Source organism: Cibotium barometz, chromosome 65 (assembly GCF_041138505.1).
Source record: "Cibotium barometz isolate CiBa-2024 chromosome 65, ASM4113850v1, whole genome shotgun sequence".
In the NCBI taxonomy this organism is placed as follows: domain Eukaryota; kingdom Viridiplantae; phylum Streptophyta; class Polypodiopsida; order Cyatheales; family Cibotiaceae; genus Cibotium; species Cibotium barometz.
In genome coordinates this window covers 15532316-15557351 of record NC_141110.1, presented here as the reverse complement: position 1 = coordinate 15557351, position 25036 = coordinate 15532316, and the positions used below count along the sequence as shown (strand labels likewise).

General features: G+C 42.6%; 1 pseudogene across 1 annotated transcript; it reads left to right on the top strand.

The window, feature by feature from the left end:
- The first annotated feature begins 296 nt into the window (after positions 1-296).
- Positions 297-2756, top strand: LOC147602961 (aldehyde oxidase GLOX pseudogene; annotated as a pseudogene). Its single transcript, XR_015265692.1, has one exon. The product of XR_015265692.1 is annotated as an aldehyde oxidase GLOX pseudogene (transcript).
- Positions 2757-25036: the final 22280 nt, after the last annotated feature.

Below are 25036 nucleotides of genomic sequence, written 5' to 3'. Positions count from 1 at the left end.
AAAGCATGAGTAAAACAGCCGGGGCATCGATTGCCAGCTCATAAATTACACGATCACCGAATAATATCCCTAAACTTCGGCCTAGAACCTTAGCTTTTTCTTTTAAAAAATCATTCGGGAAAGAACTCGTGCAAGCAAAAGTGAGCTCTCCAACGTTTATTCTGGTGGCAAGAGGACGCGTCGCCAGCACGTAGGAAAATATTTGAGGCCAGCTCGAAAGCTGCCGTGCGTGACATGAGTCCTATCATCTATGCACAACTTCTTCACTATAAATTTTATTCTCAAAGGTGATTAGTGGACCACTAAGTTGGATAGAGAGAGAGAAAGAGAGAACTTTATATAATAAGAACACTAAGAGGATCTGCACCCTCTGCAGCTTGCTGATTAGAGTTTTATCTCTTCTCAGCAATCCATCTTTTTCTCCTCCTCAATCAACTGATCTGCATTGACCTTAATCACCACAAATATTCATTCTTCCCAATCAACTCACATCATTTGCCGTCACCACACCTTCTAGTCTCCATGTTAGTGAGTGTAATTGCTGCCTAAGTGTTATTGATATTTCAGTGATCTTTAGTCTAATCATCTTCAGAATCTGGTCTCTGCCACGGGCGCCTTGCGTAACCAAACGGGGTATCTCCATGTCATTGCTCATTAGTCTAATCATCAGAGTTTGGGGGGTATCTGAAGCTCATGATTGTTCATTAGTCAATCACCAAATAGTTATTATTCCCAATTAACTCTAATTCTCTCAATAATATAATTGATCAATAGACTATATTACGCCTACGAGTTGCAATTACACTGTTTTATTCGAAGCCATGACAAGGAGAAGGGGTAGTAGTAGCATTGCCGCTGGTCGTCTTCTAGAGACTTGCCTGATTATAGCACTAGTAAGCCTAGCATTTTTGCCAGAGCATGCAAGCTGCCAGAAGACAGGCCAGTGGAAAACACTCGTCACTGCCGGAGTGTCTGCAATGCACATGACAACAGATAGGTTCAACAAGGTCATTATCTTCGACCGCACAGATTACGGGCCTTCGCAGCTCAGGCTGCCGAACGGCAGGTGTCGGAGGGATCCCAACGACCTGGCCCTTAAGGTGGACTGCTATGCGCACTCCTTCGAGTACGACGTGGCCACCAATAACGTCCGTCCCCTGGAGGTTCTTACCGACACATGGTGCTCTTCCGGCGCCTTCGTCGCCAACGGCACCCTGGTTAGTACGGGTGGTTTCAACGACGGAGCTGCAGCAATACGTTACTTTGTCGCCTGCGACAACGGCGCCTGTGACTGGATCGAGTCGGGGAAAATGGCAGCTTCCCGCTGGTATGCCTCTAATCAGGTCCTGCCAGACAACCGCGTCATCGTCGTTGGCGGCAGACGCTCCTTCAGCTACGAGTTCGTCCCAAAAAAGCCCGACGAAACAGCTTTCGCCCTCAGTCTCCTCGTCGAAACCAACACCCCCAACGTCGAAAACAATCTCTATCCGTTCCTTCATCTGTCGTCCGACGGGAACCTCTTCATCTTCGCCAACAAGAAGTCCATCCTGCTCAACTACAAGACCAACACAGTGGTGAAGACTTTCCCTGACCTGCCGGGAGGTGGACGGAACTATCCGTCGTCGGGCTCCTCAGTGATGCTGCCGCTGCAGCACTTCGACACGTTCACGAAGGTCGAAGTGCTGATCTGCGGCGGCAGTCCCGACGGATCTTTCCAGGCCACAGGCTTCGGAAAGTACGTGGACGCTCTGAGTGACTGCGCGAGGATGGTGATAACGGACGCCAATCCGAAGTGGGCAGTGGAAACCATGCCGTCGCCAAGGGTGATGTGCGACATGCTGATTCTTCCGACAGGAGACGTGCTAATCATCAACGGAGCTGAGCAAGGTACGGCGGGGTGGGGGGCGGCAAGAAAGCCAGCGTTGGCTCCTTTTCTCTACTCGGCATGGAAGCCTGCGGGAAGAAGGTTCGAGGTGCTGACGGCTTCTGGAATTCCGAGGATGTACCATTCGACGGCAAATGTTCTGGCGGACGGAAGGATTCTGGTGGGGGGGAGCAACACCAATGTGGGCTATGTGTTCAGCGGGGTGCCGTTCCCAACGGAGCTGCGCTTAGAGTCCTTCAGGCCATACTATCTCTATTCCGGCTACAATTTCAGAAGACCCACCATTATAGCGCTCTCTAGCACCGCCATCTCGTACGCCACCAAGTTCACCATGACCTTCAGAGTCCCCACTCCTGCTGTCAACCTCTTCTTCAATCTGTATTTCCCGCCCTTCACCACCCACTCCTACTCCATGAATCAACGAATGCTCTTCTTAGCCTTTACTGTCACGCAGGTTGGCCCCCGTTACCTCGCCACCCTCACTGCCCCTCCCAACTCTGTAGCTGCTCCCTCTGGCTACTACATGCTGCGAGTTATCAACAATGGCATCCCTAGCACTGCAGCATGGGTTCATCTCTCATGAGGTCATTTCTGGACCTCCAAAAAGGAAGTGTGGCCTACTTCCCATGACCTGATTCCACTCCACATGCACCTGCTCTTCCGATTATCGTGTCAAAGTGTATGCGCGAAATGTAATTGCCAATTAGGAAGATTTGTGTGTATAATTTCACCGCAAACAAAGTCATTGCTAGCTTTTTAAATTTAAATTAGAAGTGTTGCTGTATTATAAATGTTGAATTCTTTAGATGGGTGTATTATAAATGTACAACTTCTTGGATGGAAGCTTTCAATGTGGAGATGGAATTCTCTCTGCTACTCCTCACTCAAATTCTCATCGGGGGCTTCCCGGCTTTGTTCAACCTCTAGTTGCGGCATCCCACTCCACATGCACCTCATCATTACGTGAAAGAGGATTTTCAAAGGTGGCTTCATCATTACGTGAGGATTTTCAAAGGTCGCTTCAAGAGGGGTGAGAGAGAGAGGTATTAAAGTCAGTAGAATGCAACACAAGGGCATATACTACCAACGGTAGGACGGAGAGAAAGAGAGAGAAAGCCACACAGAGAGAGACCTCTTCAAGAGGGGTAAGAGAGAAAAAGAGAGAGACAGACACAGTCACAGAGAGAGAGACCTCTTTGTCCGCAAACTCCACAAATTGGTTCAAACCTTCAGGAAAAAACACGTCCATTCAAATCTTCATGAAAAAGAGGGTAGCTTGGAAGTAAACTCTACGAGAATTATCTTTTTTGTGTGGTAGACAAACCTTTCTGGTTCTCATCTTTTGCTCTTTTTTTGGTAGGAAACCTAGTTCCTAGTTTTCACCTTTCTATCCTACACTTAGTCAAACCTTAGTATAGCACATGTGGTGAATAAATGTATAAAAGAAAACCTTTTACTTATTTATTTTAATATTTTATATAAACATCTTGTATAAATTTTGATTGAATAAACTCCTTTGATATTTTAATGGATTTTACACACCATGAATAGACTTTTTTAAAATGAAAGTACTTCAAGTGATTTGTTAAAAGCCCTTATGTATGGATTTTAAGCTCTTCAATTTATTACATAAAACTATATACTATTTTCCTCCCAAATAAAGATAAACTGTACTTTTTCTAAAACTTCTTTCTTTAAATTAAAGTTCTTGTTGTGTAGTGTCAGTGTGTTGTGTTGTGTTGTGTATGCATATATGTATGTTGTATGTATGTATAATATTATGTGTGTGTGTGTGTGTGCGTGTACATATATGTGTGTGAGTATGTATGTATATGTGTGTGTGTGTGCACGCACGTAGGCATGTGTGCATGCATGCATGTGCATATATGTATATGTGTGTGTGTGTACATGTGTGTTTGTTTGGATGACTTCACGTCGATCTTTTTCTTGGAGCTTTGTGATGTCGTTTTTGCTTTAAAAGGTTAGGGGGCTTTCTTTCATTGATGAAATCCTATAACCAAAAAATAATATATAGGAGAATACATACTTTTTATAGACATTAGAGAAGATAACTTACTTTTCTACAAGTTTACCTCTCTTGGTTAGTACTTTCCATGTGGGTAGTCACTTGTCACCATGAACATAATCCCCACTTTTCTGTCCCTACAGGGTCATCTATCTATGATTCTGGGTAGATAGAGTTTTCCTCACCACTCCTCCACTATAATCTCCTTCGTTCTCTCCAAGTTGCTGATCTCATCACCTTACAAGCTATTGGCAGTCCTCTTCATTTATTTATACCATCTATGATAGTAAAAAATAACAAACAATTCTTTTAGTTTTAAATAAAAACAACTCATTCATTTAACTATATATATCATACTAGTTAAAGACCTACCTATAAATTAATTGTCTTGTTACAAGTACACATTATGTGAGGTTGGTGGACTATGGGTACACTGTTTGTTTCATGGCTTTGTACCATTGTGCAAATCCAAACTCAAAGTGATCATCCTTGCATGATATAAAATAATCCTTGGGTGCTACATGCACAACATTGGTCATCTCATCACCATTGCAGCATAATTATCTTCATCTTGAATCTTTAATTATAGTCGAGGTTTTTATATGCAATTGCAAAGCTCAAATCCTAGGATGCAAAGTAGCATTGGGCTTGTTTGGCTTAGATGTACACTTAGCCACCTTGGATGAAAGTGTGGCTTCATTGTCGGTTTGCTAAATTCAAATAGCTAGACCTTTTGTTGGCATTTTTGTTATAAAGAAGTAAAAGTTATTTGATCATATCTACTCTAGAATGTTTACTTGTGTCAAAAGTTGTATTGTGTTTTCTGTAGGAAAAACACATTTCTCTATTTAATGAAGTCAAAGAAGCAATTATGTAATGTCGCTTTGTGGATGACTTGCTGAAACAAGTAGAGAAGAGTCAACTTCCTACTTTGGCTCTTGCACCTCCTAGAGCCCATACACGTGTTTATAAGGGGATATTTCTGATCTGCTGCTTGCAGATTATCAATAGAGAACAAGGTAGTGGGTGCCTACATGATTTCATGTAGACATCTCTACCATCCTCTATGTTTTGCTAGTGTGTGCCATATAAAGGAAGATCATGTGTAGCTTGGGTGCACACAAAGAATCCCCAATACTACAAAAATGATAGTGTCTAGTCCACATGCCTTGAAAAATCTTGCTCTTTCCCATGGCAGCATACCCAAACATCAGTGCAATGGTGGACCAAAATCTACAAGCATGTGGAGGGGGGGCCAATGTAGGTCAGGGAAGTCAACAAATTGGATCTGTAACTTTGCGAAAAGGATTGGCTCTAAGGTTTGGGTCTGCCCAATGGAGGATTGTAGAAGGGATACATAAGGATGACACATTCAAGTGCAATATAGTAGAATCTAGTGTCTCATTTCGGTATCTCAAAGCTCGTGCCACACACAACGCATACGCTTCTATTATGAGCGGTGGATGACAAAGAATAGTTGTTGGGTCCCAATGCAGGTAGATGAACAAGTTATTTTGCCTCTCGATATATGCGTTCGGTTGCCTAGTGGTGCAGGTAAAGTTGTAGGTGAAAGTAGGAACTTCCTAAATATTAGAGAGCACCTCAATATCGTGGGAGGAGGTGAGGATATTAGCAGAGCACAATTCAAGGTGAACAATAGGAAGATTTGAAAACGACTAAAGCCAAAGACCTTGGTAGATAATGATTGGGATGTTGATGGTATATTGCTCAAAGGGGATTTTGAATTTTGTGAATTTTGAAGCTACTTCAAGTATGTTAATTTTGTAAAGTCCTTGCCCTCAAAAAAGTGTACTGAGCCATGAGTTTTTGTCTTGTAACAGCTATGAATTTAGATTTTTATATTAAAGTTATAACTCAACAAATTTACTCTAAAGCTGTCTTGTATGTGCACAATAATGGTCAGCTCAATGTAGGTACTAGGGTTCCTATTCCAAAACGGTTTAGTGGCACACAGATTCACAGCACATGGTTTTTTTATGTCGATGGTTTCGGAGTCCATCCAAAACAGTATATAAAGACCAGTCCATAAGGGAATTGAGAACATAATATCTTACAACTTATAAGCTCTATACAAAAGCCACCCATGGATGCAAATTCTTCTAATGAGAGGATTGTTCCTAGCAAGGTTGCTACGCCAGCTATTTTAGATGTTTCTTCTGATGATGACTCCTATTCCTCTGTTGGGGATACAGATGACCAACATATCCAGATATCTGAAAGCTTCAAAAAAGTCCTTGAAGATATAGACAAACTGATAGATGAAGCCAAAGAGGTGCATCAAAGAATTCTTCAGAGATGAACAAAACCCAGAGAAGAAGATGGAGGAAAAATCTATCATGCAGAATTAGAAAGGTCTTAAATTGATGGACTTAGGCCCAATAGAAGTCCTTGTAAGACTTGTACTAAACTGTTGTATCTTAGCAATGACTAATGTGATGAAAAATTTCTACATGGACATGTGTCTACTCTACAAAGTACTCAATATAATTTCTACATGGACATGTGTCTACTCTACAAAGTACTCATAATAATTTCTACATGGACATGTGTCTACTCTACAAAGTACTCATAATAATTTTGAAGCAAACATGTTTAAAATTTAGTTTTAACTAAAGATAAGTTATGAGAATAAAAATTCTCAACAATCTATTTTATTATGGAAAAGCAAAATACTCACAAAATACAATAATGAGCAGGGCTCAATAAAAATATAGAATGTTTATACAAATAAGAGCCGAGCTCAATAAAAATACTTAATCTTTACAATGTTGTCTCTGGACATACAAAATGCCTCTAAGCAGTTTCGGGATCTGTAGGCTTAGCCTTGGCCTCCTCCTTTTACTCAGCCTTGGCCTCCTTCTTTGACTCAGTCTTTGGCACCTTGGCCTCCTCGTTTGTCTCCTTTGTTGGCACCTTGCCTACTTTGTCCTTGCCCTTGCCTACAAATGGAAGCTTCCTCTTTGCCTTGCCCTTTCTTCCCTTCTTAGGGACTCCTTGTTTAAAGTGGAAATGCTTAATAGGGGAATGAAACGGCATCTTTTTTCTCTTCTTTGATGCACTAGTGCCAGCAACTAGTGGAAGTGGCGAGTCAGGGTCATCAAGCGTAATTTCATTATTGAGGATAATGTTTATTGCCTTTGCCCGCACACTCCACAGCCAGAACTCGTTTGAGAGAACAGACCACAACAACATAAAAGTCAATTAGAATAATGCGGGATCTCTCATGAAATGAATATAGAGAAATTATATTACAGTGACACAAGAAACTTACACAGCTGTCAAAATTAGTATACTTGGAAAGGAGGAACTTCCAAAAATTTGCGCGACTACGTGCCAGCCACAAGAGTGCAAATCCTTTTGCATAGGAACGGGTTGGTTGAGAAATTTCCACTCTATATCCTTTTTCAATTCAAGACAGAGTTTCAATCAATGTAATCACCCTCTTACATGCCCTACAGTCAACGATATAAAGAATGACTTACAAATCAAACAATTAGGAAGCAAGAAGGAAACGATATAAAGTATAATGACTTACAATTTAGACTGTCCGTGCATTCCGAGAAGGCTATTCATAAAAATTGTCTAGCATTTCATCATCTTTATTAAACAAGCAGACTAGTAGCCTCTGAAATTGAGAAAGTAAAAATATAAGAAACCTAACATTAGGCAACTAATAACTTAAATTCCATCAACAACTTAAAATCCAAAGAAAATACATACTTCTCTATATATGGCAGCACAATAAAGCAGGTACCCAGACTAACTCCCTGGAAATAAGGAGCAAGGTCCTCGTCAGACCTTGATGGGTCAATCATGATAGTTGATACCAAAGGATCACAAGTATATACTTGCTTTGCCTGGTTTGGCAAAAGCTCTTTTTCAACAGTACCCTGCAATTTGAATTAAAAACATTAGGAAGAAAGGGAAAAAGAAATCAAAATAAGAAAGCATTCAAAAAAAGGCGAAGAGTACACACCTTAAACAAGTAAGCACAATATTGTCATTGATCTCTCTATTCTTTTCAAGGAGCATATAAACATCCGTTGGAGCGATATGGAGGTACTCCTCCTGCTCGGCGCTATACAAGACATTGCATATAATCTGACCAGGAAGCACCACCTTAAGTCTATTGTTATTTTCTCCCTCCAACTTCAGAAGGTTTTTTGCCAAATCATCCCTATCGACATTCTCTTCTAATGTCTCCTTTCCTTTCAGATCTACCCCCTTTACAAGCATCTTAAGCCCTTGTGGACTTGCTGTTGCCACCTCTTCAATAACCACCTTGTCAGAAGCCCTATTCCTCTTCAAAGCAGGAGGAATGGAGAGGATTTCTACTGCCTGCTTATCCTTGAATGGTAGAGGTCACATGAACTTATCATACCTATACCTAACTCTGCTTACTAATGTCATGTCCTTGTCCATTAGTGTGACCCTCCTGGCATGGGCCCTGGCATGGGCAGCACAAATATTACTATCATTTAATAAGTCTATAAGGAAGTCCTCGCAAGACATGCGATGGCGCTACTCTGCCATTTAAAGTAACCTTTTCACTTTATTATGTTGCCTACTATGGATCTGACAATCCTCAAGAAAGGAGCTTTGGGGATGAGGAGATTGACAGCCGCATGTGCCTTCCTGATCTCCGTAAACATTATTCTTTGCCTCTGCAAAGTGACCCTGGCCTTTGAAATGTTCCCGCTAGTGTTGGGTTTGACATTAGGAAGCATAGGTTCACTTAAGACGTCTTGACGGTCTGTTTTCTCTGGAATATCTGGAATCGAAACTGGATTCGGTGCTGGATCTGGCTTTAGCAGCACTGAAACTCTCCTAACGATTTGTTTTGTGCGTGCCATTACAACACTAGAAAAGAGAAGGCAGAGTAATTAGCCAAGTCACACGACCACCATCCATCGCGCGATAAGGGGAATCCAAACCTAGACCATCGTTCTTTTTGCACAGTGAACGAAACAAGAACTTATAAATAAAAATTTTAGACCCATCCCATGGAGCGATATTTCAATTCGAAAACATGGAGAATAGATATATCGCACTTTGAATGAAACAAGAACTTATCAATAAAAATTTCAGACCCATCCACGGAGTGATATTTCAATTTGAAAACATGGAGAATAGATATATCGCACCATGAACAAAATATCTTATCAATAAAATTCACCCAACCGTCCACGAAGCGATAAGTTGATTCGATCTCACATGGAGAATAGCCATATCGGATCGGGAACAAAATCAACGAAAGAAGAGGGGAAGAGAGAGAAAAACTTACAGGCGTTTGAAATAAGGATTGGGATGGATCGATTCTACGAGCTGCACGAGCAAAGTGTGGAGAAACACAATTGAAAAAAATCGTGAAAAAAACCGTGGAAAAGAAAATATTCCTCCTTTTTATAGAGCCAAACGCAATCATGCGTTGACTGCGTAAGCCCTACACGTGGTAATTTGTGAATCGATGATGACGTAAGATCTTTGACACGTGGCAATTGATCCTCAATCATGTGATGTCAGCCCTATTATTTGACCTGTATAAAGATGGTGTGCGAGTTTTTTTTTTGCTTTTCTCTACGCTTGAAATTTTCTCGCTTGAATTATTAATGAAACTAGTGTTTCGAGCCTTTTTGGCGAGGAGGGTACAAAATATGGGGGAAGTGGTAGAATATCTTATTATTCATTTGGATTAATTACTGGAATTATCCCACTACTATTACTAACAGTTGGCGCTTCTCCAGTTACTTAAGAAAGGCTCCAGTTCGTGTTCATTTCTTTTGACTACTCCTCATCTTCCCCAGATCAGAGAAGCGATGGAGGTTAAGGGTTCTCACTTGTACAATGCTGCGACGATGTGGATGATTTATTGCTGGAGGAGATTAAGGATGAGCCTAGCACCACAGAGCATCTCTTTGATGTGCTGAGGATGGCTGGGCAAGAGAAATCCCTTTGCCATGTAGAGCCTATGTTCAACATTCCTTTCACTTTGGAGGAGATTATCAGTGGACAGACTATTGCAGGTTGGTCGACGGAGGGACCGTCTCTTATGGGTCCATTACGTATGTCCACATGTCAAGCCTCATAGTCACCTCGACTCAGAATTCAAGATGTCACTCTTGCACACTACGTCTCTTCTATCGACAAAAATATATTTATTATATATCATAGCAAGTACTCCAGGGATGCAGAGATTACACTCCTTACACTGAAAGCTGTATCTAGGTATACAGGGTATGCATTTATACCTTATAATATACATAAAGTCATACTTATATAGAAGTGTGCTGCCATCCGTATCTTTGGATACGGCCCTGGTTTTTGGCCTTCTCGAGCAGGTTATTTTCTATGTTATTCAAGCTATGTCCTAGGTGCAGGAGTGGAGGATGTAAAGTCACTCAAGGGCTATAGTTGTAAGAGGTTTTTGCGTTATAGAGGGAAAATGCCTACCGAAGAGGGGGAGCAAGAAGAGAAGAGACTCAAGAGCAATTAGCTCTTTTTGTTGTGTAAACATTTTCATTGTAAATCTTTAATAAAATGGAATGGTGCAATTATTTTTTGTTTTCAAGTCAAAAAGCTTTACAACTTTCTTCTAAATGTTTACTTCCTAAGTCAAAAATGCTTACAACTTTATTCCAAATACTTTCAATTTCAAAGTGCTATTTCTACTTCCAAATTCTTCCTATGTCACTTCGTGAAGATCTCCATGCTGCATTACGTGCTGGTTTTGTTTTGCCAACTTTCCACTTTAGTGATCTTCTCTATTTGGCATTATTTCATGCTTCCCTTGCTAGATTACTCATACGTGTCCTTTCCATGGATAATTTTTTCCCAAAAGTGTATCTATAAAACCAGTTAAATATCTCCTTGAGGTAATTTGTAGTACGAGTCTTCCCTCCTCCATGCCGGGTGTTTTTAAAATATACTCCTCTAGCTTGATAGTGAGATTTCTCCATTTCTTGTGTGTTCCACATGTCCAGAGAACCATACTCATTCATGAAGTATGCACCATGAGCATAAAGAATGTGATGCAAAACAATTAAGAGAGTCAGTAGTTATTCATACTCGTTTCTTAATATCCAATAGGAAGGAGCAAATGTGTTTACCATGTAGTGCGTAATGTTGGTTTCACCCCATGTATCAACCATGGACTTTGTAAAATTAGAAAGCTCATCTTGAAATTTTTATTGCTCCTTTGTGGTTGTCCTGCTTTTGGTCAAAAGTTTCACCAACTTATTGAAGTCTGACCAAACCTTCTCACGTAGAATTACAAGGCTTGAATTGGTGTAGTCAAATGTTGTACATTTTCATAAATCCTTCCACAAGTTCCAAGGCTTGGTTGAGTCCTTGGCATTTTCTGGCTTCTCCAAAAAATGTCTTGCTTTATTTCCACTCATGGACACTTGTTGTGCAACCTCATGATTCATGCCAGAGGTCTTTTTGTTAACAGTTATCTGCACGTTGTCACCATGGCACCCAATTGAGTTGAGTAGTTTCTCTACTTTATGAAGAGCTTCTTCTTGTCGTTCTTTGCCTTGCATGGTAAATGCATAATCTATGTGACACTTGAGCAAACGGTCAAACACACGCATGAATGCATGCAGTGTACAGAAGTGGACATTCTTCAGGTTAAATGGAATTATAGGATTCCATTCTGGGTCTCTCAAATGCCTATTTGGCAAGTCCTCATCGCTAAAAGCAATGTCAAACTGTGCCACAAATGCTAACACTTTAGAAGCATCATGTTCACCATGAAAGAACCATCTGTTGGAGTATGGAGCGCATGATGGCTCCAAAATTCCCATCCTGATCTTTTCTTTTAGTAATTCCATCAGCTTTGGCAAGAGAGCTTTTGGTACTGGAATCGGCCGCAGGTTCCAGGGCACATGTGGAATAGTGAAGATCACCATTGGTGCTATTACGCTTGGATCAACACAGCCTATCTCATGCGGCTGAAAAGCAAAGGCCTTCCCATGTTTTACAAGCATCTCCTCAAAGCATTCCTTTTCAACTGGTAACAGGAAATCCTTGTCACCGATCTTCAGCTCTTTTAGGGTTTCTTGTGTAAACTTATGCCCAATTTTCTTCGGATCTCTGAGATTCGGTTACATAGAGGCTTCATCTATCTTCTCCTTGCTTTCTGGTGGCAGGGGCAAGGCAACTGGTTTCACCTTGTTTGCAACCGTTTTATACTTTGTATCAACACGAGCATCCATCTCACAATACATGTTTTTACATTCCATTCTCTCAAATTCTCGGATTATATCATACATCCCCACAGATGACACTTTTACCATCTCATTCCCACCCTGTAAGCATGTGCTTTCCATGGCAAAAAGCTCACCCATAGTATCCACAAATGACACCTCGTCAAGCACACCTGAAATAAACTCATTTTTCTCCAAAAGACCACACTGCTTAAGACTTTTTTGTACATTTTGTACATATCGACGTATACCACGCTTCAAATCCTTGCTTTTTACAAAGACTATTGACCCATAGCTAGAGAATCTCTGAAAGTTTGCTGAAAAGTTATTTACATTGATTGATGTTACCATATTATAGTAGTGATGTGTGTGAACACACTTAGGACCGCCGGGGCACTTTTTCCCTCACTAGGAGGTTTTTTCCCCCGTGCATTGTATATACGCCCATTATCTTCTAGGGCTTGTTATCTTTCATTTTTGGCACTCATAATACACTACTGTGTTGTGCTCAAGCTTCCTCATCTTCTTGAAGTTGTGTGTGCATTCCTGCAACCCTAATTCCAACAATTGGTATCAGAGCAGGCTTCCTCCTCCCGGGCAGCATCACCGGCACCTGCCGCTTCATCTCCTCCGATTGCGACGAGGTTTCACGAGCGTCTGCAGGTTAGTATATGCCGTGGGAAAGCCCGTAGGGCTTGTTCGTTTCAGAATTTTGATCTGAAGTCATTTCGCCCTCCGTTTTTGCATTCCAAGTACTGCGCAGGCAAAATCGTCCTACTGTGCAGATTTTCTGTCAAGATTAAAATCTGCAGGACAGGTGCCCATTCGTCTGTTTTGGGCTGTGCTATATAGCACAGGTCGATTTTATACAGGTTTACCTCTTACAGACAGCATTTACATCTAGTAGTACAGTCATTGGCCATGGCTGACAACAATGATGTATTCCGCATGTTGGCTGCTGAGGATAAGTTGGATGGCACCAACTATCCATTGTGGGCATATATGATGCGACATGTATTGGTAGCAAAGGGGTTATGGAACATTGTGCAGGGTATTGATGCACGTCCTATTGTGGCTGGGAATGCTGCAAACACATCAGAAACAGGTACTGTTGATGATGGTGCAGGCACAAGTGCTGTAGCAGCTGTTCGAGAACCACCACTTTCAGCAGAGCAGATTCGTTGGGATGGTAGAGATGCGCAGGCTCATGCCTTGATTGCGCTGTCTGTCAAACGTACCATTATCCCACATATTCGCTCCTGCAGGACTTCTAAGGATGCTTGGGATGTACTTGCCACATTGTATCAGGCAAGAAATGAGGCTCGTGTTGCTTACCTCCGAAAACAGTTGGAGAGTGAGCATATGAACGAAGGTGATTCTATGGATAGCTTTTTGACAAAGATCAAGGATTTCAAAGAGCAGCTCATTTCTGCAGATGAAATCCTGTCAGACAGTTCACTTGTGCAGACTGTTTTGAATGGTCTACCAGATTCTTATCAGGGTTTTACTTCCACTCTTCGCTTGATGATGAAAGGCAATCCCAATGCCTTGTCATTTGAGGAGTTAGTTTCTGTTTTGCTGCAAGAAGACCAGTCAAGGCAAAACAGGAATATTATGCGTGTCGCAGATCAAGCTTTCGTTGCTAGTCAGAGAAGCGGGAAAGGTAAAGCTGGCTTTTCTTCTAGTAAGCAGAAATCTGCAAATGCTGCGCAACCAAAGAAGGAAGACAAAGATGAAAAGAAGGGTGACAAACAGAAGACATTTTGCAAGTACTGTAAGGGAAATGATCATGTCATCAAAGCGTGTCCTAAGCTGGCTGCGAAAGAGGCTAAGAAGAAAGAGGCTGGTATGGCTGTTGCAGATGCCTCTCCTTCTAACAATGAATCTGCTAATGTTGTTCAAGATACAGAATGGGCATTCAATGCGCAGTGCAGTTATGACCCATCTTTGCATGACACATGTATGTCTGCAGTAGATTCAGATGTATGGTACTTTGACAGTGGTGCCACTAAGCATATCACCTCGCAGCGCAGTTTATTCACTTTCCTTGAGTCTGCTCCCACAGGGAATACTGTCACTTGTGCCAATAACTCCTCTTATCCCGTTAAAGGAGTTGGACAGATTGTGCTGAATGTTGCAAATTGCAACACCTTTACACTTTTTGATGCATTGTATGTGCCAGGGATCAAAAAGAATCTGCTGTCAGTCTCCGCATTTGCCAAAACAGGTTTGGTTGTAGAATTTGTGGATGACAGATGTACTGTTCATGATCTCTCTTGTGATGACATCATTGTAGCATCTGGTTCACTATGTCGAGGGCTGTATAAGCTCAATATGGATGGCAAATGTGTAGAGGATTCAGCATGTGCTATTATGGATACGCAGGCTATTTCAAATGCAAAACTGTGGCATGCACGTTTTGGTCATCTGAATTTTGCAAGTTTGCTGCGCCTGCAGAAATCTGAAATGGTGTCTTCTTTGCCTAAGCTTGAGGCACCTGTCAAGCATGTTTGTGAGGGCTGCATATTGGGTAAAATGCAGCGTGCTTCCTTTCCCAAAGATGGATCAGTGAGAGCTGAACGCAGATTGTAGCTTGTTCACAGTGATGTTTGTGGTCCCATGCAAACTCCATCATTTGGAAACTACCTTTACTTCGTGACTTTCATTGATGATTTTACCAGGCATGCATGGGTATATCCTTTGAAGGCAAAGTCCGAAGTGTTTTTGTGCTTCAAACAGTTTTTGGTTATGGCTGAAAATGTGTCAGAAAGTAAGATGGGCACCCTCCGTTCAGATCGAGGGGGGGAGTATATGTCTTCAGAATTTAATGCATTTCTGGCTGAGCGTGGGATAAAACACCAATGTACAGTGCCGTATACACCACAGCAAAATGGTGTGGCTGAGAGAAAAAACAGGTCTCTCATAGAAATGGCAAGATGTATGGTTAAGAGTCAAAGTCTACCACATGGTTTTTGGCTTGAGGCTGTCATGTGTGCCACTTATGTACTAAACAGGTGTCCCACCAAAGCATTACAGGTTGTCACTCCATATGAGGCTTGGCATAGCCGCAAGCCATCTGTTGGCCATTTACGTGTTTTTGGTTACCTGGCATATGCATTAGTGCCTGTGCAACATCGCAGAAAATTGGATGACAAAGCTGTCAAATGTATTTTTGTTGGATATAGTGCTGAGAGCAAAGGCTATCGTTTGTATCATCCACAGACAAAGCGCATTTTGGTTAGCCGTGATGTTGTATTTGTGGAAGATGCAGTTCAGCCCTTGGTTTCATGTACTAAGGAGACAGATATCAGCTCACGTGATGTCTATGATACATTGTTGCCTCTTTTCAGTGGTGCACAGTCAAGTGCAATACCTCATGAGGCAGTTTTTCAGCCTATGCAGGTTTTAAATGATGGCACAGATCAGCCTATATCTGATGCAGATGTGCATGATGCACTTGAGGATGAGAGACAAGAGATTGAGGGCTCTAGGAACATGCCTAGATGGCTGGTGCAGACTTTGCGTGACAGCAAGTTGGATGCCCCTTTGTCTAGTCGCACTCGTTCTGGCTCTCATGGTGCCTCTTATGCGTCAGATTGTTATGCATTGGCTGTTTCTAGTATGTGCGATGAAAGTGAGCCTGTTTCATTTGATGAGGCACAAAGTTCAGAAAATTGGATGGCTGCTATGCAAGCAGAATACGATGCTATTATGAAGAATAGTACATGGTCTTTATGTGACTTGCCCCCTGGCAAGAAGGCCATTGGCACTAAGTGGGTATACAAATTGAAGCGTAAGCCTGATGGCACAGTGGATCGCCATAAGGCTAGGCTTGTTGCAAAAGGTTATGCTCAACAGAAGGGCATTGATTTTGATGAGACTTTTGCTCCCACATGTCGTATGACCACTGTTCGTAGCATCTGTGCATTAGCAGCTCATAATGGTTGGAATGTACATCAGCTGGACATAAAGACTGCGTTCTTAAATGGAGATTTGCATGAGGAGGTGTATGTATCGCAGCCTCGTGGTTTTGTTCAAAGAGGGCAGGAAAACAAAGTGTGCAGGTTAAAAAAGGCTTTATATGGTTTAAAGCAAGCTCCACGAGCTTGGTATGAAAAAATACATGCATATTTGACTGCACATGGGTTTCAGAATAGTCCAACAGAAAGCACTTTGTATGTTAAACGTGTGGATGGTGTACATCTAATCATTGCTCTCTATGTCGATGACATGCTGCTCACAGGACCAAATGAGAGTCATATTGCTGATTTTAAGGCTGATTTGAATGCCTCTTTTGAGATGTCAGATTTGGGGCATTTGCATCATTATTTGGGGATACAATTTAAGCAGTGTGATGGAGGTATTGCTTTGTGTCAGACAAAGTATATTGAAACATTGTTGCGGAGATTTGGCCTTGAAGACTGCAAGCCTATTGCTACTCCAATGGAGACAGGTTTGAAGTTGAGTCTTCATGATGCTGGAGATCACTTTGATGTCACACTCTATCAGACAGCTGTTGGTTGCCTCATTTATGTATGCATTACGAGGCCAGACATTCAGTTTGCAGTCTCACAGGTGAGCAGATTTATGCATAGCCCAGGCATTAAGCATTGGCAGGCAGTGAAGCGTATCTTTCGCTATTTGAGTGGTACTCGGCATCTTGGGTTGTTTTATCCCAAGGGGGGATCATTGCCGCCAGATTTACATGTTTTTTCAGATTCTGACTGGGCTGGTTGTTATGACACACGCGTGTCCACGAGTGGTTTTTGCTTCATGCTTGGAAGCTCATGCATATCATGGTTGAGCAAGAAGCAGCCTACTGTGGCCACTTCTAGTTGTGAAGCTGAGTACAGGGCAGCTTTCACAGCTACGGTTGAGTGTGTGTGGCTCAGACGCCTTATGGCTGATTTGGGTGTTGGGCAGCCATCTGCCACCACCATCTTCACTGACAGTCAGAGCGCATTGGCAGTTGCGCGGAACCCAGTGTTCCATGCTCGTACGAAGCACATTGAGGTGCACTACCATTATGTCAGGGAGAGACTCTCTGCAGGAGAGATCAGTTTGGCTTATGTGCCAACACAGGATAACCTTGCAGACCTTTTCACAAAGGCTCTGCCTCGTGAGAAGTTCGAAGCTTTTCGCAAAGCTTTGGGCTTACTCCCTTTTGTGGATTCGTCCACATAGCTAGACACTTCCCTATACATGAGTGCTAGCTCTTGTTCACCGCATCACTCCAGGGGGGATTTGTTACCATATTATAGTAGTGATGTGTGTGAACACACTTAGGACCGCCGGGGCACTTTTTCCCTCACTAGGAGGTTTTTTCCCCCGTGCATTGTATATACGCCCATTATCTTCTAGGGCTTGTTATCTTTCATTTTTGGCACTCATAATACACTACTGTGTTGTGCTCAAGCTTCCTCATCTTCTTGAAGTTGTGTGTGCATTCCTGCAACCCTAATTCCAACAATTGAGTCCTGCGAGAACTCATTTCCCCTTGTACCATTGCAATCCCGCTTTACAATGGCACCTGGCCAAAATCCCTCATCTCCCTGTAGTTCATGAATTCTCTGTTTATCTTTGGGAGTGACTGTTCTCGAAGAGACTCGTGGTTCCTTTCATGGTTGATGCAAACTATTAAGAACTGAACAGCTTTCTTGCCATCTTTGCTCCTTATTCTTGCATACGCCGAGCCATCGTCCAAGACTTTTGTCTCCATCCTCACAGCTGTAATATAGGGTTGCCCAAGGATAAGGGGATACGATGACATCTCCTGGACGAAGAAGTTCTGGTCATCTTTCACATTCCCTATAGTTACCCTTACATTTGGACAGGCTGCATAGAGCTCTCCAGATGAGTTATTAGCCGCCTTCACTACAAGGGATTGGGCTCATACCCGCGCTCTTAGCCGCTAAAAATGACTTGTGAAGAAAAGTAGCGGGCCCGTGTATCAGCGCGTGTATAATCGCGGCCAGAGACATGCGTGTAAAACCGCGTGTAAAGTACCTCTCAGACGCGCGTATACACGGGTGTATAGCCGCGTTTTTTTATACAGACGCGTTAATACACGCCCCTATACACGCTTCTTATTATATTAGACGCGCTGATACACGGGTGTATAGCCGCATCCTGTTCAGTTCCCATGTCCCAGACGCGTTTTTACTTGCGTGTATACACGCGTTTCTTTAATTTAGATGCGCTCATACACGCGTTATTGCCAGTTTATACGCGTTAATACACGCGTAATTTCCAGGGTATCCGCGTAGATACACGCGAATTTTAACAGTTTTGACGCGTTTATACACGCGAACAGAGAGCAAAAAAAAAAATCCAGAGAGTGCTATTTGGTGCCTGAATACTGTTCCAGCATTCCATCACCCAATAGCACTCTCTGGTTTAGGGTTTTTGGTGCATTAGACCATCCCATTAGACCATCCACGAAGAACATATGCACGAGGGAGATTAAGACAAGAACGACATGAATGCATACATTGTCATTACACGATTCAAGACAGACATGAATGTAATACTATCGATCAATCAATTCAATATTACTATCAAAATTTCATACATGTATACAAGGGAGTCCATATCTCGAAGTAGCCCATGGCTTGAGTTTACAAAAAAATATATACAATCACATCTTAAATATGGAATGTGATACTACAAGTCTGAGTACTACTCAGACCCAGATGATGACTCGGTGCTCCCCCCATGCTCAGATGAGCTCGCATCGGTCGGAATGTCCGAGGAGTAGTGCTCACGTCCACCCTCTGCAGCGGCGGCCGGTGGATCATCAGCAGCTTGTGCCTGTTCAAGTAATATATAGTATATAAGTATATATATATGCAATTCAATAAACCAAAACCATTCGTTATGAATTTTCAAGTACCTGTCGACCGTATGGTCTCATGGCCAACTCAAACTGCGCGTCCGTAATACGTCCCTCGGCTCTGAAGATGGCCCACGTGTCACGTCTGCTATGCCGGCGAGCATACGCAGTATCGTGGGTTGTTGGCTTCCTCCCCGTAACCCGTCGCTGTATCATAATCAACACAATTTGTAAGATTAAAACAATTCATAGAATCAATGAATTAAGTAAACAATCAAATAAAGTGACAGGATACTTACGAACTCTGCCTCCCATGACTCGACGCCGCCAGATCCGAAATGTGAAGATCCAACGGTCTCCATCTGGATCCGTCGTGCCTCCACATGCTGCCTGCTCTTCACGCCACCCTCTGCTCGTTTCTTTGCCTCCTTCCACTCGCGTTTGTGCGCAGTGGCAGGTTTCTCGGCAGGATAGCCACCCGCAGCTACATTTAGCCGGTCATCGTACGCGAGTTTTTTAAGGTGAGATCTTTTATTACTTAAGATCTCCCTTATTCGCGTCCTTCCCCATACATCCGAGAATGTAGCATGTGGGGGATTGGGGTACCGACTGTGTACAGCCTCTATCACCTCCCCAACTAATCGGCTATTTTGATCTTTAAATTTAATAAAACAATTTCTATATGAGTTTGATACTACCCCACGCATGTACTCCATTACCTCCCTCCCCCTCGCATCCATCACTATCCCGCCCCTATCCGTCACATCATAGCAAACCACTCTCTCCATCTCTCTCATCTCCTCCTCTTCCGAACTGTCTCCTCTAACTCTTCTCCCTCTATCTCCTCTCTCACCCCGTGCCCTACTACCTCCCCCACCTCCCCCACCTCCCCCACCAAAGCACCCGCCGCATCCTCCACTCCCACTCTTCCTACTGCTGCGGGTGGAGTCACGACTGGGGGATTGTCTACGTGACGGTGGCTGTGAGCCCTGACGTGACGGTGGCTCTGAGGGAGCACGTGATGGTGGCTGTGAGGGTGTACGTGAGTGTGTCTGGGACGAGGTATGTCTCCTCGGTGGACGTGGAAGAGGAGAAGCTGCATGCCGTCTCGTCGGACTCGGAGGAATAGACGGCACTGGAGTGCCCTGGATACTCGCGGTAGGGGTATAGACACCAGGCAGGGAAGGAGGGGGATGGGCATACATATACTCTGTAAGCTCAACCGGACCAGGTTGGCGCCCAAAGTGATTCATCATCTCCATCAACCAATTGCTGTACGCAAATGGATCGGATGAAGAACCTGGAATATCCATAAAGAACCTGCAACAAACATCATCATGTACATCATGGGCTGTCTCTTGACTCACACATTGTCATTACACAAGTCAATTGCATGCAAACCATGAGATCTGAAACGCCGCAGTTTTCTGTCTGCAGAAACGCGTGTATACACCCGTCAAAAAACGCGTGTATACACCCGGCCAAAAACGCGTGTATATGCGCGTGAAAAAACTCTGCAGACAGGTTACACGCGCTTCTACACGCGTTTGTACACGCGACCTGCGAAAATTTTTTTTCGAAAAGACCGACCCCCCCGACAAAGACAGAATGTCCTTATAAAAGGACCAGCCATTGTCGCCCCTGTCAGGATGCAGCAGCCCAATCGTGTGCAAAAAGACAAACCCAAAGAGCAAAGAGCAAAGTAAACAAATCTGACAAAAGAGACAAGGCACAGGACAAAGTGACTCACCTCTGAAAAAGTGAGTCCTCTCTGCTCCTTCTCTGCTCCCTCCTTCTCCCGTGTGTGTGCTCCTTTCTCTGCTCCCTCCTTGCTGTTGGAAGAGGCGAAAATAGGCGAAAACGCATGCACTGTTGATTTCTAAGTTCAAAATCTATATTTGGGGAAGGCGGGCTATTTTTAGTTTAAATATGCCGCCGCGTTTATGTTCGCGTTTATAAACGCAGGTATATTCGCGTGTATAGGATTTTAGCTGCGTTTATACACGCGTTTTGCAGAATTTAGCCGCGTGAATACACGCGTTTTTTAGGAAGTAGCCGCGTTTATACACGGAAGTTTTAGGAGATAGCCGCGTGAATACACGCGATTTTGTGCTTTCATTAAAAATATATAATGAGTTTGTATTTTCTGGTTTGTACACAGGATGTCATCAACCTCTTCAAGCAGTTCTGGGGAAGATGAGACAATGCGTCATCGTAATCGCGATGTGTGGTTGGGACAACGGATCAAATGTATGTGCAATCGATGTCAAGGATGCATTGTACGAGCACGTCGAATCACCTTGAATCACATCTCCATGTATGGAGAATGGAATCAAACAGGTTTAGAGGTGAGTAGATGTAAATTGATGGTATTCAAATGACTCATGGTATCCAAATTAAATTAATAGAGTTGTAACATATAATTTGATAAATTGAAGCAGGATGCAGTACCACACCCTAACATGGTACCCTACGCGCGACGAGAGCACGTAAAGCGTCGACGAGATGATGCTGGAGCTTCGGGATCTATTGTTAGAGATGAGTGGGAAAGGGACGACAATAGCCCTGCACCCCACGAAGTTGTGGAAGAGGAGGTGCTTGATGATATGGTGCGGAATCTTTTTAAGGATGATCCCAAAGGTATGGACGACGATGATATGGAACAAGAGCATCTTTATAAAGCTTCATCGACACCGGTGTTTGAAGGGTGCACATTCTCAGTTTTACGTGCTTCCCTTGAACTACTTAATATACAAACAGTTTATGGATGGAGCAATGCAAGTCTTGACGCATTGTTGAAGTAAGCATTCTAACTTATAAATTTGAATTAGTGGTTTAAGGTTTAGAATTTAAGACTAATTATAATTGATGATATTGGATGCAGGCTATTGTCAAACATGCTTCCAAAGGAAAATAGGCTACCCACCTCAAGAGACATAGCGAGGCGCTATGTGACATCTCTTGGAGGACTGGATTATGATAAAATACATGCATGCGTCAATGATTGCATTCTATTTCGTGGGACGCATAAGGAGGCTCTGACATGTCCCACTTGTGGTGAAGCAAGGTACAGAACAGATATGAAGAGTTTTGATGTACCTCGTAAAGTCTTGCGACACTTTCCTATAATTCCTCGCATCAAACACATGTTCAAGTGCAAGTCCATAGCAGAGCTCATGTCATGGCATTCCTCACATCGATCGGATGATGGCATGTGGAGAATTCCCGCAGACACTCCTGCTTGGAAGCATATTGAAGATGAGTGGCCCAGCTTTAAAACAGAGCCCAGAAACTTGAGACTTGGCCTGGGTATGGATGGAGTGAATCCATTTGGTTTCAAAAGCACCGCATACAGCGTGTGGCCAGTTGTGCTGGTGAATTACAACCTTCCACCATCAATGGCGATCAAGAAGGGACATCTTATGTTATCCCTTCTAATTCCAGGGAAACATAAAGTCAAGCATATGGATGTTTATCTTGAACCACTGATTGATGAGTTGGAGGAACTATGGAGAGGTGTTGCGGTGGTGGACATTAGTAGGCCTCCCTCCTCTCGACACTTCGACTTAAAAGCAGTGTTGATGTGGACAATGCATGACTTTCCAGGATACAGCGATTGTTCTGGTAAGAATTCTAATTACCTCCCTACTCTATTACTATTGGCTATATATATTTATTAGACGGTTTGACTTTATTATTCTAACTTTTATTTATATTTTAACAGGTTTGAAAACATCGGGTAAACATGCATGTCCTGTTTGTGGTCCTTCGTTAGTACATGAGTATGCTGATGGTTTGTGTAAGACTATATTCGATAATCATCATCGATTTCTCCCCTCAGATCATCCTAAATATGTTGCTAGTAAGAGTAACATTCCTCCACAAACACTTCGTGCAAAAGATTGGAAGCGTATTTGGGAGTCTACAACTATTCTTCCTCCAGATGGCATGAACAGGTATAGTGATGTTTTTTCAATCTTGTTTTGTGTAGTCTCTAATTGGATTAAAGGTCACATAGAGCAATCCCTTGTGCAGGTACTCCATTTTTTTTCGGCTGCCATATTGGACCCATCTTAAGATCAACCATCTTCTTGATCCCATGCACATCTTCAAGAATGTGGGATCTGGTATTTGGGAACATATTACTGGTAAACGAGACAATGTTAGCGTACGTGAGGACTTGCGGGTCGCAGGACGTATGCGTCAAGCTTGGCCACGAGAGGTGGGTGGGCACGTTCGTCTTCCGCCTGCACCATGGATTATATCAAAGAAAGAGGAGAAGCAGGTAAAGCAGGCCATCACCACTTTACGTACTCCCACTGGATGCATGAGATCATTGAAGGGAGCCTTTACAACCACTAAGAAAAGAGGCGTTGAGCAACTATATGGGTTGAAGTCCCACGATTGGCACAAGATGCTTCAAGTAAGTGTTTTCCAAGTCTTGTACGTACGTTGAAATTAAATTTTGTAATGCCATAAACCATAAATGTGCTCTTATGTGCGCAGTTCATACTACCTACTAGCATCGACCATTGTGCGAATAAGAGTTTGAAAAAATGTATTTATAAGATAGGCGAGCTTGTGAGGTATGTAAAACCCATGCTCAGATCACCCTTCATTATACCTTGCAAAATGAACGTGCATGAGGTATAACGTACTATTTATTTATTTTTCAGATATGTTAGTTCCAAAGCAATTGATCCAGCCACGTTGGATGATGCGCGTGTTATGGCAGTGGAGGTGGTTTGTTTGGTAGAGGAGACTTTTCCGCGAACCATTCTCACAAGTCAACTACATCTCATTGTGCATTTAGTGGACGAAATTGCTTTATGTGGTACTGTGCATGCACGTTGGATGTTCTTTCTAGAGCGCTTCATGAAGACCTTAAAAGACTTTGTGAGGCAAAGTGCAAGGCCTGAAGGAAGCATGGCCGAGGGTTGGTTGATACAAGAGTCTCTTGTATATATTTCAGAATTTCTTGGTCAGGTGGACAGCTCTTTGCCACGACTATGGAGCAATGAAGAGGACTTGAGGATGACCTCTATTGTGCCTCAAGGAAAAGGACAGAGTAAAGTAATTGACAGAACATTGATTGATGATCTCAATTTCACTTGTATCCTTAATAGTGATGTGATGAGCAGATGGGTTACAAGATATGAGGATGCAAAGACAAAAAGGCAAGCAGAAAGAGCTCTCTTTCGGAGGCAACATGGCTCTCGGAAGGCGTACCCTAAGCATCTAGCAACACTTCCGAATGATATCCATGTTGATTGGTTGCATGAGGAAATGGAGAGAGCAGAGAGTGACGAGGGGCTGCATATCACGGCGGAAGAATGGGAGTATGCACGAGGATGCATGTCAAAGGTACATATAACTAATGTTTTGCATTAGTTGTAAGTGATTTGCTTTTAATATTTATTCACATTGCTTACACAATATTAATATTGCTTCTATTTTGGTCCAGTGCACTATGTTCAATGCTATATGGTATGAAGGCAAGCATTTTCGAACACAAAGAATTGATGAAAAGAGAAATACACAAGATTGCGGTGTCATTAGTAGCTTTGAGGGAGCTAATGGAAAAATGGATGATTATTGTGGCATAATCCAAGACATATTTAGGCTTGACTTTCGTCGCTTCTTTGTGTATGTTTTGGATGTCAAATGGCAAATGAACGTGGTGGAAAAAGGGCCTGATGCAACGATAAAACGCCATGCAAGTGGATATGTAACTATTGACTCTACAAAGTTCTGGCAAACAAAGAAAGATAGGCTCGTATTGCCACAACAATGTGAGCAGGTATGCATTTTTTTACTAATGTGTTTCATGTACATATATATCTAAGCTTGCGTACCCCTTGACTTTTGATATGCTAATTAATTACTGTACTGTGTGTATTTGAGTAGGTTATCTATCTACCAATGGTGCATGACATCAAATGGTGGTACGTCATCCCTATTGCACCACGTTCCAAAGTGATGTATAATACATTCACTGATATGGAGCATATGGAGGATGTAACAAGCCGCAATGAAGATGACGTCGAACATGCCATTGAAGATGT